The following is a 16,149-nucleotide window of genomic DNA, read 5'->3' as shown; positions in this document are numbered from 1 at the left end:
CTTTTATTTTATTTAATTTTGCTCACCACCACCGCCGCCATCACCCCCAGCGACCCTCCCCGTCAGCGACAGACTCGGTAGCCTGTGGCAGCTGCGACACTTTGGCTTGTTGCCAAGAATCAGTGCCAGCCCTCTTCATCTGTCCTTCCGTCCTTCCTTCCTTCCTGTCTTCCTACTTTCTCGTCGTGGCTTTTTTGCTGATATTGCGATTTTTGTTCTCTTGTTTGGGCTTTTTTTTCTTCTTCAAAAGTTTGAACTTCAAAGGTGAAGTTGAAGGAATTGGATATCTATCGACCACTGACTGTTCGAGATTGCGGTCTTATTGTACTGTTCAAAAAAAGAAACGCATAGTTGCTACTTGCCAAATTTGTTTTATTTTTCGAAAAAATTAACAGAAAATCCAATATTTAGATTATTTGTTTGAAATTTGGTATGGACACAGTTGAATGCACACACAGTTCATTTGCATCTTCAAATCAATCAGTCAATCAATACGATTGGGTGCCGAGGCTGTCAAGTCAGTAGGGGGTGTGACTGCCTTGAGCAGCAACAACTGCCCGGCACCTTCTGGGCATGGACTGGATCAGATGCCGGATATCTTGCTGTGGGATGGTGTCCCACTCCTCCTGAAGTGCCTGCAATAGATCGCGGTGATTTGCCGGCGCTTCTTCTCGCCTGCGCACACGTCTGTCCAATTCATCCCAGAGGTGTTCTATCGGGTTCATGTCTGGCGACATGGATGGCCAGGGAAGCACCTGGACATGGTGGTCGGTGAGGAACTGGGTGGTGAGTCGTGCTGTGTGCGGGCGAGCGTTGTCCTGCTGGAATATGGCATCCTGGTCAGCCAGAAGAGGAAGGGCGTGTGGGCGCAGAATTTCCTCCACGTATCGCTGGGCAGTTATGCGCCCTTGGACGTGCACCAGGGTGCTCCTTCCAGCGGTATTGATCGCCCCCCACACCAGGACGTCTCCACCACCATGAACGGGTGCCTCATCCACACAGTTGGGCGCGTAACGTTCGTTTACTCTCCGGTAGACCCTCCTCCGACCATCATGTCGCTGGAGCAGGAAGTAGGACTCGTCGCTGAACCACACGTGTCTCCAGTGATTCCGGACGGTCCAGCGAAGGTGCTGGTTGCCCCACTGCACTCGGTTCTGGCGATGGCGGCGGGTGAGGACAGCTCCTCTGTGAGGTCTGCGAGCTCTCAAACCAGCTTCATGCAGGCGGTTCCGCACGGTCTGGTCCGATAATCGGTATGGCCCGGGGAGAGCCTGGACAGAAGATGAGGCCGACAGGAAACGATTCCGGAGGTGGCGGAGCCGTATGAAGCGGTCGTGAGCAGCAGTTGTCGCCCTTGGTCTTCCCGCTCGTGGCAAGTCAGCAACGGAGCCAGTGGCTTGAAACCTGACCCACATTCTACTGATGGTGCTCTGGGACACGTGGAAGTGCCTGGCGATTGCACTTTGACTTGGCCTGCTTGTAAACGACCCAATGCAATTTGGCGGTCTTCTCTGCTCAATCGGGCCATCTTTCGTCGCTGAATTGTCGTCTGATTTCTTTGTGGCGAACAATCCGCTTTTATGGGTTTTGGAAGACATGGTGAGAGCTCAATATTCCCCGAGTTTCACGAGATTACACCGAAGCATGACGAGTGGTCATGCCAAATGAGCAATTTTGACATTGTAGCCACTGATAACGCATGCGTCACGTGCAGAGCTCACTTGTGGCAATGGACGAAAGGTCGACGACCAGATAAACATTTTCTGCAGTTTGGTGGATATCCTTGTAGCCATATAACTAAACCAAATATTACAAGCTATGCGTTTCTTTTTTTGAACAGTATATTATTATGATCAGTTGGGATAGTTGGAGTCCTATTGTGCTGCGGATTAGAGATCCTTCTTCTTGTTCTTTTTGTTCTTGTTCCTGTTCTTCTTCTTCTGCTTCTTCTTCTTCTTCTTCTACTTCTACTTCTTCATCTATTCCTCTCTCTCTCTGCCTCCCAGTCTCTGTCTGTCTGATTGTCTGGCTGTCTCTCTCTGTCTCTCTGTCTCTCTGTGTCTCTCTGTGTCTGTCTCTGTCTCTGTCTCTGTCTCTCTCTGTCTCTCTCTCTCTCCCTCTCTCTCTCTCTCTCTCTCCCCCCCCAGACTTTGAAATGATATTTCCAAGTATTGTCTATTGAATCAAAGACTACTAATGTTTCTGTTGACTTATATTGTAAAGATCCCTGCAGAGTTCTGTGGGTTTTTTTCCCCTCCTATGGACATCAAGTTTATAGGTCCAAAGTCTCACCGAAACCAGCCAGTCTGTCGCGCCAAACAGTCAAAACAGTCTTAAAGATATTGATTAGTGTATCATTGTCAGGCAAAGAAACGGAAATATCAATTTGTAAAGGGACGAACACTTGCCGAATTTAGTTCGGTTTTTTGTTTTTTTGGGTCGTGCTTTTGTGTGTGTGTGTGTGTGTGTGTGTGTGTGTGTGTGTGTGTGTGTGTGTGTGTGTGTGTGTGTGTGAAACCCAATCAACTAACCCAACAAATGAACAGACAAACAAACCAACACTTAAACCAAAATGTTGCAGTGCAAAAAGTGTGCAGACGATCGACGGAGCTTAAAAGGTCCCCAGTGCGTGCAGTGTTACAAGTTCAAACCCTTCGAAGGCTTGGAAAGAAGAGGATTATCTTTTTTGCTGATGGCACACTTTGCTGCATGTTGAACCGACGCCACAGCTTTTCAAGATTAGTCAATGGTTTTTACATTCAAATAATACTTGACTGCGTTTTTTGCAGTGGACTATGGATCAAGAGAGTGAGGCGAAAGAATATATATATATGTGTGTGTGTGTGTGTGTGTGTGTGTGTGTGTGTGTGTGTGTGTGTGTGTGTGTGTGTGTGTGTGTGCGGACCGGCTGCGTGCGTGCGAGTGAGTGCGTCCGTGCGTGTGTGTGTGTGTGTTGATTTTGTCTTTTGAGTATAAGAAAGAAAGAAAACAGCAAGAAAGGGAGGGGGCCGGGGAATCACCTTCGCGGCTTTTCAAGATGATTTTTATTCTCGCTTATATCATTTGTTGTGCGCAAGATGGCCAGTAAGCTCAGATAAATTGAAGACATTCTGCAGCCTCCCAGGAAAGGAACTAACAAAACAAGTCGCGTAAGGCGAAAATACAACATTTAGTCAAGTAGCTGTCGAACTCACAGAATGAAACTGAACGCAACGCAACGCAGCAAGACCGTATACTCGTAGCATCGTCACTCCACCGCCCGTGGCAAAGGCAGTGCCAGTGGAATTGACAAGAAGAGCGGGGTATTCGTTGCGCTGAGAAGGATAGCACGCTTTTCTGTACCTCTCTTCGTTTTAACTTTCTGAGCGTGTTTTTAATCCAAACATATCATATCTATATGTTTTTGGAATCAGGGACCGACAAGGAATAAGATGAAAGTGTTTTTAAATTGATTTCGAAAAAAAATGTTGATAATAATTTTTATATATTTAATTTTCAGAGCTTGTTGTTAATCCAAATATAACATATTTATATGTTTTTGGAATCAGCAAATGATGGAGAATAAGATGAACGTAAATTTGGATCGTTTTATAAAAAAAATATTTTTTTTACAATTTTCACACCCTCATTTTTCAATCAAATTGATTGAAATTTTGGCAAAGCAATATTCGACGAAGGCCGGACTTTGGTATTGCATTTCAGCTTGGAGGCTTACAAATTATTTAATCACTTTGGTCTGGTCATTAAAATGAAAATTGTAATTAAAATTATTTTTTTATAAAACGATCCAAAATTACGTTCATCTTATTCTTCATCATTTTCTGATTAAAAAAACATATAAATATGTTATATTCGGATTAAAAACAAGCTCTGAAAATTAAACATATAAAAATTATGATCAAAATTAAATTTCTGAAATCGATTTAAAAACAATTTCATCTGATTCCTTGTCGGTTCCTGATTCCAAAAATATATTGATATGATATGTTTGGATTAAAAACACGCTCAGAAAGTTAAAACGAAGAGAGGTACTGAAAAGCGTGCTATGCAGCACAGCGAAACCACTACTGCGCTGAACAGGCTCGTCAGTTTCACTCTGTTATGCACAAGCGGCGGACTACGGTCATTGTGAAAAAATGTAGTGCGTTCAGTTTCATTCTGTGAGTTCTACAGCTTGACTAAATGTAGTAATTTCGCCTTACGCGACTTGTTTTAAATTTTTTAGCTGACGAAGACATCCTTGAAAACCGGTCCTTATTCTATTTTTATTGTTCGTGTGCATGCCGATGTGGCATGCATTCACCTATTTTTTGTTGTAATTACGTTTGCTCAAGCCATGGCACGATGTAAAGGAAGTAAACCGTGTTTTTATTGTGGCACCTTGTTGTGACCTGTTTTTGTGGAGCGTAACTATTTTTACGTGAGACTCACGTGCTCCTTGTTCAGTTGTTGTGACCTGGTTTTGGTCGGAGCGTTGCAAAACTGCGTCGTTTAGTTTTAGAACACCGTGAGATTCACGTGCTCTTTTCCGTGTCTTGATTTTGGGGTGAGCCCTGCGAAACTCACGTGTTTTTAGTTTTTAATGTCAGCTAGTTCCTTGATCTTCTTTCTGTAAAATATACCGTTTTAAGTTTTGAGCATGCACGAAGTGCGTGATCGGTTACTGATTGGTTGTAAAATAGTAGTCGCACCCGATTCTGTCTTAGGAATGTTGTTGGTTGGTCAATACGGTGACCTTTGACTTTTGAATAACTATTCCATGTTAGGTTTTTGTTTCCATAAATACCACTGCTTGACGCCTTTCTCTTCAGTCGATCTGAGGGTTTTAGGAAGTGTTTGGATTTTCGTTCTGTAAACGTATGAAGGTTAACAAGTGAACCAATGGAGTGTTTCTTATGTTTTAACGTCAACGTAATGTTCTTGGACAGGGCCGGACTACCGGGGGGGTTATGGGGGTTGCGCAACCCCCCCCCCCCTAGCCTAAACATGTACCTTACTTATTTAATTTTTTTTTATTATTGCTTATTTTATGCCGTTTCATGCAAGGAGCGACCATTTTTCTATCTCAGAATATGACCTACCCGTCAGCTTCAGGGGGCTTCGCCCCCTGACCCCCACAACGAGGGGTGGGGGTGGGGGTGGGTTCTAGGGTTTCCGGACCCCCCCCCCCCCCCAGCCAAAAAATAAAAATATTGAATGAGGTATGCATTTCTTTATTTTACATTGAGTTTCAATTTTTGGGGTATTAATCAGTGACAAAATCTGCTGCCTGAAACTGGTAATGATCATCCTCAGAATGCACCAGATTGCACCATTTTGCATCCTTTTTTTTCAAAATTTTCCGGGGGGGCATGCCCCCGAACCCCCCTAGCAAGCTAGGCGCTTCGCGCCGTCGGCTCGGCGCTTCGCGCCTTCACACCCATATCTTCACAATATACTTTTGAAAAAAACCAGTCATAAAATGAACTGATCCGCCCCTGCCGCCAGGGGGGACATCCCCCTGGGCCACCACTGGCAACCCCCCCCCCCCTCCTCTTCGCCTAGTCCGGCCCTGTTGGAGACAGTTGTTTCTCAAGTGTGAATTTTGTGCCCTTCGTTTGAGAGGCAACACGTTTTTGGTGCTGCTGGTCAACCCACACAGCGCATAAGGTAATTTTGTTGTTACTTGTTTGTGTTGTATTTTGGTCGCCATTTTGTAATGACTTTGTGAGTTGTTTATGTATAACGTGAGTTGAAAGTCTGACTTGTTGTAGTGTTTCTTTATTGTGTGTTCAACTGTTCTAGTTTTGTGAACGTACAGCAATGATTTAATTGTAGACGCTAGAAAGTCGCTAATGTTTATGATGATAACTTGTGTTTTCTGTGGTTAACGAAGTTCGAAGTGAAACGTTTTCTCCGACTTTTTCAGTCTTACGTTAAAAGAATTTAGGTAAAAGAGCTTGCGGTCTGTGGTGATCGTTTGTAAACGGGCTTATTTCTTATAACGCTATTGAGGGAAAGTGGATGAGTAAATATTTTGTTTGTGGCTTTGATTAACGCAGGAACGTTGTCGTTAGGAGACTTTTTTGGTATGACAGTTTGCTTTGTATTCCTGGCCTGATGAGTCAACGTTTTGTATTTTTCTGAAACTAGCCATTTTGGTTTTAAACGTATGTATGCTAAGTTTCTTGAGTATTCTTAGTGCTTATGGTATTGTTGAACGTACGGAACGTAATTTTTTATTGTTGAAGGACTAACCAACGAGTGTTTGGTATTTTGTAACTTTCTTGTCTGTTTGTCTTCGCCTGTCTTGTGATTGTTTATTTTTCTTGTATTTACTTCTCGTGTCTTGTTAATGCATTTGATACTTTTGCCATGTCTAATAATTTGTTTTCTTTTCTCTTTTTCTTTCTGTTCATAAGTTTTTTACCGCATTACGTGGTACTGTAACTATATCTATACATTACTGATCCCTAGTGTCAGATGTAAAATAATAAACCAGTACTTTTGCGCGTTATCGCTTGTAAACCTGTGTTTGTCATTTCGTATGAATAATATGTAGTACCAGCCTCGCACACGAAGGCGCGTACAGTTCGTGTTCTTGTTGAGTACATTTTCATTGTTATCGTGTTGCATGATAAATGAACCACAAATTCACTGATTGTAATGAGAAGAGATTTTTGTTTAGATACATTAGAAAAAGGAGTCATTGCTGCTGCAAATAATCTTTTGTTCACTGAACTTTTGATATATATAGCCAATTATTTTATTTTCATTTGACAACTCTGAAAAAGTCACACCCTTTCGGTCGTCGGCCTAGAAATCAGATATCCTCAAACGAGAGTATGTTAGGAAACGCTACCGTTGCTGAGCTTTGGTTGAGTTTTGTGTGTTGCATGTAATTGACTTATTTGTACTTTGTGGGAAAGTACCGATATTATATTTTGTAAACACAATATTTATGCTTGGACGAGAATGCAGGTGAACTTTCTAGTCCTGTCAAAACAAGTTGTTTACCACGCTGATTTAGTCGTGAGTTCGTGGCGTTCGTTCGGATTAAGTGCGTCGGCGCTTTTGATGTACGTCACAGAGAACGTCACCATTCTAGTCCATGGGCGGTTCGCATATAATGTAGTTGTATCATGTTCGGTCTGGAATATTCTCGAGATTGAGTATTTACTATATATGCCAGCGCGATTTGAATGTTAAAAAAGCTTCTACTTTGAGTTCTGCTACGATGTGCAGTTGTATGTATGGAATGCTAAATAAATCCTCGAACTCAATTTGAGGAGTTGTTTTCTGCTGCTGCGAAGACGGGCGACGTAGAATAAAAGAACACAACTATACGACGTTTGAGAACTTGTGGCAATCCCAAGTGTCGTGTAACAATTGGGGGCCAAAGCCGAGATCTACGTTTAACGCCAAGGGTTTTCCAGCAACAAAGACAGTCAAGACAGTCACAGGAGGTAGCCATCAATCGGGTGTATCCTGAGGGATCAGTATTGAGACTACGGAACCGTGGATTCGGTGTGACTGGTGAAGAGTTTGGTAATCGCCGCAGCTCGGTACGGTGAGCGACGCCGGAGTGTATCGGGATTACAGAGGTTAGCTGCCGTTTGGACGAGACGGACTTCGTCGCGGAGCTAGTGCATTAATACTACGAAATACGACTGGGGTACGTCGTGTACGTATCGTGAGCAGAGTGCGCCGTCACGTTAGACGAGGAGGGTGGCAGCCTGCGTCTACGAAGGTGAACAGCGACGAGAGAAGCATCGGAGGTGCAGTAGAGACTGTGTTCTTTTAGAAGACTACATTCGTCTACGTTCGTGGCTGTGAAAGAATACAGACGAACGCACCGGAAAAGACCAGAATGGCTGAGTTCTGGGCAAAAGGAGTTGAACTGGGACTGAAAGGCAAGCAGCTGACGGAGTTCGTCGAGTCCCAGACACGACTGCTAGCGCAGCGTGAAGAAAGACAAGCGCAGCGTGAGCGTGAAGAAAGACAAGCGCAGCGTGAAGAAAGACAAGCGCAGCGTGAGCGTGAAGAAAGAGAAAGAGAAGCACAGCGTGAAGAAAGGCAAATTGAGCTGAAACGCGTAGAGCTCCAGATAGAAATGGAGACGAAGCGCTTAGAGCTTCAGACAGAAATGGTGCGTGTTCAAAATGAGCACGAGGCACCGCGCCAAAGAGATAACCAGCAGCAAATGTTACACAAAGCACCGAAACTTCCAGCATTCGCTGACGGGAAGGACCAGATCGACTGCTACCTTGCAAGATTCGAGAGGTTCGCTGAGAGTGCTAGATGGCAGCGCGACGACTGGGCGATTCTACTCAGCGCACATTTGACTGGGGCAGCACTTGAGGTCTACGCTAGACTCTCAAACGATGACGCCAGAGACTATGATGTACTGAAGGAAGCTCTGTTGCGTTGCTACAACTTCACTGAAAGGGGCTACCGTCAACGCTTCCGCGAATGCCAGCCATTGTCTGGAGAGACACCGAGCCAGTTTGTGGAGCGCCTGTCGTCATACCTGCAGAAGTGGGTGGAGTTATCAGGTGAAGAGCAGTCATACGAGAGTCTGCGGGACTTGATCGTGAAGGAGCAGTTCCTTAATGCCTGCCCGAAGGACCTGGCGACCCGCTTGGAAGAGCAAAAACTGCGGGGTTTGAAGGACATTACTGATGCTGCTGAGCGTTATCTCATTGCTCATGGAAGGACCCTGGGGACGTCAAAGTCAACGAAACCTTTCCAGAAGAGCGGAAACCAGGCAAACCAACCTGCCAAGGGACAAACTGAGTCCGCACCATCATCCAATGAAGGGCAGAACATAACGTGTTTCCATTGCAATGCCAAGGGCCACCGAGTCGCCAACTGTCCCCAAAAGAAAAATAACGGACATGTCAATGACAAAGCGCAAGAACATCGACGGAGATATTACGACAACAAGAGGCAAACGAGTGGCTCGAACCAACAAGTATGTGCGAGCAGCGTCATACTTCCAAGGGCTGCCGAGCAAGTGGCTACACCATCGGACGTGGAAGAATGTATATCTGATGGCCAGCTTCTACTCGCCAATGGCAAGTCAATCTCTGTCGTCGCCAGCGCAGCTGTGTCAGTGTCGAACATGCCCGTGTCGAATGGATTTGTTGAGAAGCAGGAAGTGACTGTTCTCAGAGATTCGGGCTGCAATGGGGTCATCGTCAAAGAGGATCTGGTGCCGACAGAGAAGTTCACTGGTGACTTCAAGTGGACGCTCATGGCTGACAGCAAATGCGTGAAGGCACCAGTGGTAAAAATCCAGATCGATACTCCATACTTCACCGGAGAAGTTGAGGCCGTCTGCCTGAAGAAGCCCTTGTACGATCTACTAATTGAGAACATTGGGGGTGCGAGACGTCCTGATGACCCTGATTTCGAATGGAGAATGGGCTCAGCTCAGCCTGCTGCTGAGGAGGAAGACCCACTGCCATTCGCGAATGAAGATATCAGCGAACTGTTACGAGATGACAGAGCAACTGTGCATCGCCGCGACCAGCCGCAGGTTGTAAGCGCTGTGACGACCAGAGCCCAGGCAAAGAAGGACAAAACAACTACGCCACTCAGAGTCACCAACAGTTCTGCAACTGCTGTCGTGGACAGGGATCGGCTGATTCAGCTACAGGAAGCTGATTCGACCTTAACAAAGTACAGGAGTCGTCCTGTCAAGGAGATGACTAAGGGCGAAGGCACTGTGCAATTTGAAGTGAAGGCCAAGATTCTGTACAGAGTGTTCCAGCACGCGAGAGTCAACGGTGGGAAGCCATTACGTCAAGTTCTGGTGCCTCAACCACTTAGGCGCCAGGTGATGGAGGTGGCCCACGACTCTATTATGGGAGGTCACCTGGGGGTCAAGAAGACATCGGACAGAATCCAGGCTGCGTTTTACTGGCCAGGACTGCATGCAGATGTGACTCGATTCTGCCGATCGTGCGATATTTTCCAGAAAACCATACCTCGAGGAAGGGTCCCGAAAGTGCCGTTGCAGAAGATGCCTTTGATCGACCGACCTTTCAAGAGGGTGGCCATTGACCTCATCGGCGAGATCAAACCGCCAAGTGAAGAGGGTCATCGTTGGGTACTGACCCTGGTAGACTATGCAACCAGGTACCCAGAAGCCGTGCCTCTGAAGAAAATTGACACCGAGACTGTTGCCGAGGCACTTGTGGACATTTTCAGCAGAATTGGGGTTCCTGAAGAGATCCTCACAGACCTGGGGACACAGTTTGTCTCTGAATGCATGGAAGAGGTCAACAGGCTGCTGAGCATTCGTCACTTGACTACGACACCCTATCACCCGATGTGCAATGGGCTGGTCGAAAAATTCAATGCGACGCTGAAGTCCACGCTGAAGAAACTATGCAGTGAGCAGCCAAGGCAGTGGCATCGCTACATCAATGCCTTGCTATTTGCATACAGGGAGGTGCCACAAGAGTCCACTGGATTCTCCCCGTTCGAGCTGATGTACGGGCGGACCGTGAGAGGCCCGATGCAGATACTAAAGGAATTGTGGACGAAAGATGTGGACACACCTGAAGTGAAGAACAGTTACCAGTACGTGTTCGAGTTGCGAGAGAAACTGGAGGAGACTCTCGAGATTGCTCGAGAGAACTTGAGAAAGTCTCAGGATAGCGGAAAGCACTACTACGACCGCAAAGCCGTAAACAGGAAGTTTACACCAGGTAACAAAGTGCTGATACTGCTTCCCACTGATCACAACAAACTACTGATGCAGTGGAAAGGCCCATACGAGGTTGAGGCCGTGGTAGGGATCAACGACTACAAGGTGAATGTCGGCAAGAAGTCCAAGATCTACCACGCTAACCTCCTGAAACTGTATGTGGAGAGACCTCCGGAAGCAGTACAGGTCGCAGCAATGGTGGAAGAACCAGCCGAACTAGACGAGTTCGACGGTGAGGAACTACTGGAGTTGGGAGACCTCCACAAGAAAGAAGGGGTGGATGACGTCAAGCTAGGACCTGACCTGACAGAAGATCAGCAGAAGGAGCTGCATGATTTTATGGGCGACTTCACCCATAGGTTCTCTGATGTTCCAGGCTCTACGTCCTTGGTCGAACATGAAGTCCACCTCACATCTGACGTTCCTGTTCGCTCAAAACCATACCCTATCCCGTTTCAGGCTCGGGAATCCTTGAAGAAGGACATCGACAACATGTTGAAGATGGGGGTCATCCGTGAGTCATCATCCCCTTACTCATCTCCCGTTGTTGTTGTCAAGAAGAAAGACGGTACAAACAGGGTGTGCATTGACTTCAGGAAAGTGAATAAGATCACCGTGTTTGACCCTGAACCAATGCCGACGGCGGCTGATCTGTTCCGACGGTTGACTGGCAGTAAGATCTTCTCAAAGATCGATCTCAGCAAGGGATATTGGCAGATTCCTGTGCGCGAAGAGGACATACCAAAGACCGCCTTTGCAACTCCAGACGGAACGTATGAGTGCCTGCGGATGCCTTTTGGCATGGTGAACAGTGGTGCTACCCTTAAGAGGGGAATGCGAAAAATGCTCAAAGGAATGAAGAATGTTGTGTACTACTGGGATGATCTGCTAGTCCACACGGAGACCTTTGCGGAGCATCTGGAGACTTTGAGAAAACTGTTTTCCCGCCTGACAAAAGCTAATCTGACCGTGAGACCCAGCAAGTGCATTTTGGGGACCGACAACGTTGACTTCATAGGTCATTCACTGAAGGAAGGTCAAAAGGGGCTTTTGTTGGAAAACGTCACCAAGATCCTCAATGCGCCACGTCCTGAAACTAAGAAGCAGGTGCGATCCTTCCTTGGATTGGCTGGGTACTACAGAGAGTTCATTCCAAACTTCGCCGCCATAACGGCGCCTTTGTCGGACATGACCCGAAAAGGATGCCCCAACCGAATACTCTGGGGACCAGCTCAGGAGAAGGCATACCAGACCGTGCGCGACCTGATGTCACGAGACCCGGTGCTACGCCTTCCTGATACTGCCAAAGAGTTCATCTTGCGTACAGACGCATCGGACGAAGGGATCGGCGCCATGCTGATGCAAGAGCATGGAGGTAAACCGTTTCCGGTCAGCTATGCCAGCAAGAAGCTGTCAGGAGCCGAGAAGAACTACTCGACCATGGAGAAAGAGTGTTTAGCCATCGTGTGGGGAATCAAGAAATTTGAACTCTACCTCCAAGGGGTGAAATTCGTGCTTCAGACTGATCACAAACCCCTCACCTACCTGAACTCTCCGAAGTTTGTGAATAATCGTATCATGAGGTGGGTGATGTACTTGCAGAACTTTGATATGCGAGTGGAATCGATCAAAGGTTCAGACAATGTTGGAGCAGATTTTCTCAGCCGAGTATGTGAGTAAAACTGTGTTCATTCTCCAACAGACTAATGTACATACCTGGATTTCAATCTGTTATGTATACATAATATGTGTACAGGTAGCGTTTCAATGATTGAAAGAAATTAGGTAAATTTCTTCTGGTGTTGGGGGTAATGTTAGGAAACGCTACCGTTGCTGAGCTTTGGTTCAGTTTTGTGTGTTGCATGAAATTGACTTATTTGTACTTTGTGGGAAAGTACCGATATTATATTTTGTAAACACAATATTTATGCTTGGACGAGAATGCAGGTGAACTTTCTAGTCCTGTCAAAACAAGTTGTTTACCACGCTGATTTAGTCGTGAGTTCGTGGCGTTCGTTCGGATTAAGTGTGTCGGCGCTTTTGATGTACGTCACAGAGAACGTCACCATTCTAGTCCATGGGCGGTTCGCATATAATGTAGTTGTATCATGTTCGGTCTGGAATATTCTCGAGATTGAGTATTTACTATATATGCCAGCGCGATTTGAATGTTAAAAAAGCTTCTACTTTGAGTTCTGCTACGATGTGCAGTTGTATGTATGAAATGCTAAATAAATCCTCGAACTCAATTTGACGAGTTGTTTTCTGCTGCTGCGAAGACGGGCGACGTAGAATAAAAGAACACAACTATACGACGTTTGAGAACTTGTGGCAATCTCAAGTGTCGTGTAACAGAGTAGTCCCTGATTAAAAGAGTTGCTGACTGGCTTGTACGGCTGCTGCAAGCAATCTTTCGTTCACTGAACTATTGATTGATAGCTAAGGTGTGTTTTTACATATTTTAGTCAAGTTTTGACTAAATGTTTTAACATAGACGGGGGAATCGAGACGAGGGTCGTGGTGTGTGTGTGTGTGTGTGTGTGTGTGTGTGTGTGTGTGTGTGTGTGTGTGTGTGTGTGTGTGTGTGTGTGTGTGTGTGTGTGTGTGTGTAGAGCGATTCAGAGTAAACTACTGGACCGATCTTTATGACATTTTTCATGAGTTCCTGGGTATGATATCCCCAGATGTTTTTTCATTTTGTCGATAAATGTCTTTGATGACGTCATATCCGGCATTTTGTAAAAGTTGAGGCGGCACTGTCACACCCTCATTTTTCAATCAAATTGATTGACATTTTGGCCAAGCAATCTTCGACGAAGGCCGGACTTTGGTATTGCATTTCAGCTTGGAGGATTACAAATTAATTAATCACTTCGGTCATTAAAAATCTGAAAATTGTAATTAAAATTATTTTTTTATAAAACGATCCAAAATTACGTTTATCGTATTTTTCATCATTTTCTGATTCCAAAAACATATAAATATGTTATATTCGGATTAAAAACAAGCTCTGAAAATTAAAGATATAAAAATTATGATTAAAATAAAATTTCCGAAATCGATTTAAAAACAATTTGATCTTATTCCTTGTCCGTTCCTGATTCCAAAAACATATAGATATAATATGTTTGGATTAAAAACACGTTCAGGGAGTTAACAAGTCGCGGAAGGCGAAAATACAACATTTAGTCAAGCTCAGTCGAACTCACAGAATGAAAGTGAACGCACTGCATTTTTTCACAATGACCGTAGTCCGCCGCTCGTGCAAAACGCAGTAAAACTGACGAGACTGTTTAGCGCGGTAGTGGTTTCGCTGTGCTGCATAGCACGCTTTTCTGTACCTCTCTTCGTTTTAACTTTCTGAGCGTGTTTTTAATCCAAACATATCATATCTATATGTTTTTGGAATCAGGAACCGACAAGGAATAAGATGAAATTGTTTTTAAATCGATTTCGGAAATTTGATTTTGATCATAATTTTTATATTTTTAATTTTCAGAGCTTGTTTTTAATCCGAAATATATGGTTTTGGAATCAGAAAATGATGAAGAATAAGATAAACGTAAATGTGGATCGTTTTATATAAAAAAAAGTTAATTACAATTTTCAGATTTTTAATGACCAAAGTCATTAATTAATTTTTAAGCCACCAAGCTGAAATGCAATACCGAAGTCCGGCCTTCGTCGAAGATTGCTTGGCCAAAATTTCAATCAATTTGATTGAAAAATGAGGATGTGACAGTGCCGCCTCAACTTTTACAAAAAGCCGGATATGACGTCATCAAAGACATTTATCGAAAAAAAGAAAAAAAATTCCGGGGATATCATACCCAGGAACTCTCATGTCAAATTTCATAAAGATCGGTCCAGTAGTTTACTCTGAATCGCTCTACACACACACAAAACTTGACTAACTGTAAAAAGAATGGAGATATAGAAAAGCGTGCTATCCTCCTCAGCGCAACCGCTACCGCGCTTTTCTGGATTGTTAATTTCACTGCCTTTGCCACGAGCGGTGGACAGACGATGCTACGAGTGTACTGTCTTGCGGAAAAAATGCAATGCGTTCAGTTTCATTCTGTGAGTTCGACTGAGCTTGACTAAATGTTGTATTTTCGCCTTACGCGACTTGTTTACATTTAGTCAAGTTGAGACAAGATGTTTTCAGTTAGATCGGGAATCGAGGTGGTGTACGCGTGCGTGTGTGTAAGGCGATTCCGAGAAAACAACCGGACAGATCTTCTTGAAACTTATCACACAAGTTCTTCCAAAGGATAACCCAAGACGGGGTTTTTCTACTTGTTTCTGTTATAATGGTGTTCGATGAGGTCATATCCGGTGTTTTGCAAAAATTGAGGTGGCACTGTGACGACCTCTTTTTTTAACCAAATTGATTGACATTTTGGTCGAGTAATCTTTGACAATGCATCTCCGGGACAACCTGTGTCTGACCTGTCTGAAAACACCTCCGCGTGAGGGGTTTTGCTGCCATGAAGATAAAGAGGGAACATTTTCTCTGCCCGCGCGGCAGCAAGCAGGATGTCTCTGAACTGAATGGGACAAGGGATTGCAATTCGGCTCAGAAACTTAAAAACGTTTGTCCACAAGGGAGACAATGAGCTAGGATTTCCACGAGAGAAAAGACACTTCTTTAGGATTCGCCAATACAAACATTACGCTTGAGTATGGATCCTCAATACCAAATACGGAACATGTGTGTTGTTATTACAATGGAAAAAAGTTGTGTTAGAACCAAAAGCGACTACAAGCGTGGGACTTCGAGGATTCACATTAATTTTCTGACACTGAATATACCGCCATAGGCCATCTCATTTGAGATCAGAAACACTGCGTTATCTTGGCCTTAATTTCGAGATAACGTTTTGTTAAAGATCAGTTTTCTGCACGTGCACAAAGATGATTACCGATCATAAAAAAGTGTCCCGAACTCTAAAAGCCCAGAAATAGACGGTCAATGATTTGAGAATGACGCACACTACTTCTTTGATGGAGCGAGCGAGGTATTGTTATTGCATAATGAGTGTAAATTCGCCTGGAATGTTTCCGCCAAAACATGATGATAGAATGTGGGTTTAATCACTTCATGGTTGATTCATGTGACTGATTTAAGGGGGCATGTTAGTTCTTCAAACACACTCACGCGCACGCACGCACGCACGCACGCACACACTAACACGCGCGCCCGCACGGACGCACGCACGCACACACGGACGCACACACACACACACACACACACACACACACACACACACACCTTCGCCTCTCTCTCTTAATCCTTAGTCTAATGCAAAAACATTCAGTCAAAATATTGATTGAATGTAAAAACCACACGCAACACACAGAATAAGTGCACTATTCGACCACCATGCCCGCTCAATTTTTAGTCAAACAAACTTTCAAAACTTCGGAAGTTACTACCACCATAAATCAAA

This window comes from Littorina saxatilis, linkage group LG9 (assembly GCF_037325665.1).
Source record: "Littorina saxatilis isolate snail1 linkage group LG9, US_GU_Lsax_2.0, whole genome shotgun sequence".
In the NCBI taxonomy this organism is placed as follows: domain Eukaryota; kingdom Metazoa; phylum Mollusca; class Gastropoda; order Littorinimorpha; family Littorinidae; genus Littorina; species Littorina saxatilis.
This window is presented reverse-complemented; position numbering follows the sequence as displayed.